The sequence below is a fragment of the Saccostrea cucullata genome, unplaced genomic scaffold (assembly GCF_032062105.1).
Source record: "Saccostrea cucullata isolate Sc308-1 unplaced genomic scaffold, CSIRO_AGI_Scuc_v1 ctg3030, whole genome shotgun sequence".
NCBI classification, from domain to species: domain Eukaryota; kingdom Metazoa; phylum Mollusca; class Bivalvia; order Ostreida; family Ostreidae; genus Saccostrea; species Saccostrea cuccullata.
The window spans coordinates 81,362-83,837 of NW_026939815.1; the positions used below are offsets into that span (position 1 = coordinate 81,362).

The 2,476-nt window shown below is 35.7% G+C and overlaps 1 long non-coding RNA gene across 1 annotated transcript; it reads right to left on the minus strand.

The window, feature by feature from the left end:
- Positions 1-1,299: 1,299 nt before the first annotated feature.
- On the minus strand, positions 1,300-2,138 carry LOC134254054 (uncharacterized). The gene is made up of 3 exons (XR_009989242.1): positions 1,914-2,138; positions 1,651-1,772; positions 1,300-1,385 (listed from the first exon to the last, which is right to left on the minus strand). It is a non-coding gene; the product is annotated as an uncharacterized LOC134254054 (long non-coding RNA).
- Between the last annotated feature and the right edge of the window lie 338 nt (positions 2,139-2,476).

Consider the following 2,476-nt stretch of genomic DNA (forward strand, 5'->3'; position numbering starts at 1 on the left):
CGATTCATAGCCATTTTCGCAATACCGCCATGATTTCCCAAGAACGTTTTTCCTGCTATATAAAATTCTCTTTATAACACCAAATTCGCATACCGCCATCCGCCACCCTGTTTTCACAACAAACGTCCGTTTTTAGGTGTCAATTATCTCGATAATACCGCCACAGGTGCATGTAAGCGCGGCTAATTGATTGACACTAATCTTATCTCTGTTGAAAAGCATGCAAAGCCAGTCAAGGTACAGGCAATTATGTAAACAATAATTTTAACATGCACTGTTAGAATAATTTTGTATTTTGTTAATAAAATCATTTAGTCAAGGCTTCGCAACGAAAGCGGTCGTTGTAAACCCAGATAGCATGACTACGTTGGGTCAATGTTGGCCCAATGTAACACACTTTGTTGGGCCGACGTTGGCAGCCAACGTTGGCGCAATGTCTAAGTGCACTGTGGCCCTTTGTTGGCCCAACATGTTGGGGCGATGTTGGGCCACCGTTCTAATGTATTTTTGTAATCGTAGGGCCAACATTAGACCAACATAGTACATGGCATGTTATAGAAGGGCCAATGTTGGGCCAATATCAGTAATGTCATGTTAATATATTATAGCAATACCAACATTATGCCAACATACTTTATAACATTGTAAGTGAATTAAGGGCCAACGTTGGCCAACAATAAATAGATACGTAAGAATAGAGGCCAACATGCCAACAATAAACAGCTTACGGAGTAAGTGTAGGGCCAACAATAAATGGCTAGGAAAGTGTAGGGCCTACACTGGTCCAACACGGTGGAAAAATTAAATTGATTACCCAATGCATGACTAACATTTGATTTACAAAGAATAAAAAAATGTCATTTGCGGACAATTAGAGTAAAATACATGTATATTCACGGCATCCACAACATGGTTCGCATTATTCTAGTAAACTCCATTTTATGTGAATTTCGGATTGACATTCAAAATATTTTTTCTTGAATAATATGATTTTTTCAGGAATATTCTGATAAGAAAATAAAAAAAATCCATGTATTGGCTGTTGATTTTAATCGTTGATGTTTTTGTATTTTTAAATCTATTTTAATTACAATTAAATGTCAAGCAATCCTTCATATTATTAATTTAAACAGTTTTCATTCGTTCTCTTTTATTTACTCAGTGTCATTTGCACTTTCTCCTCCTTTTTAATTCTCTTTCCTCTTCTCTTCATCTCTCCTCTTCCTCTCTTCCCTTTTTTTCCGTCCCCCTTCCCGGTCACTGGCAGAGTGGTGGGTTTTTCCGTCCCCCTTCCCGGTCACTGGCAGAGTGGAACCAATCTTTAACAATGGCGCAAATTTCGCTGTCTTTCGCTTCCACTGTTGCCTTGTTTTTTTCGGACAGTCCTTCAAAGTAACAAATTTGTAGACGTATATTGATGACATTCTTAATTTTATAGGCTTCAAGTTCTTAAGTTTGTGGTCTACTGTTCATTTTGATCAAATAATTTGTACACCTACAACTGAGAGGTGAAATACGATATTTCCAGCTTTTTACCTGGGACAAAATTACAACTTATACGTTTAGATTTACTAATTAAACAACTAAATAATTAAATAATGGGGGATTTTTTCACCCTTTCAGAATAAAGTAAATAAATATAATTTTTACTGGTTACTATATCCTTGATTCCAATTGATCCGAAAGGCAAGGTCATTGGCAAAAAGGTAGGATAAGAGTCTTCTAACAGTGGACTTTACATTTTCTCCTCCAATTGTGCATAAATTCTTTGCCTAAAAGTAAATGCTAACACATTCATAGTGTATAACATTCATAAATGTGCATGTGTGTACGATGTCTGTATAAAAAGACAGATAGCAAACACTGGGCTGGAGAGTTTGACAAAATCAAAGCAAATTATAAAATATACTTACATATATTGTCTAGGGAAGCAGTATATCCAAATTCCTTTGTTCTCACAAATATAATACGTGTGCACCAAGCTGCTCAAATGCGAAATTGTGAAGTGGTCACACCTGCTGACCATCCTGATATATCAGATTTCGCAGTAACCGAGGAAACTGGCCAGTCTCCTGCTGTGAGAAGCAATGATGATGTTGACCTAATTTCTTAAGCAGTGAATTTTGCTCTTATCTCAGGATATGACCAGCACTTTAGCGCAATTATGTAATAGGTGTTCCTAAGATTTTATACAAGTCTGTAAATTGTTGATTGAACATTAACTGGTAAAAAACAAACACAAACTAAAAACAAACACAAAAATGAAACCAAAATAAAAATAAGAACAAAAAGAGAGAAAGAAAATTAAAAAAATATTTCATGTACTAATTGATATTTGTTGCCAACTGCAGTTTTAGCTAGGGTAAATGTAAATTCAATAACTTAAATCCCTAGATCAAAGACCCCTCCCCGGCTGGATCAGCCTACCGGCTGGGCTAATACTAAATATTTTCTACATTCTTTTATTTTATATTAA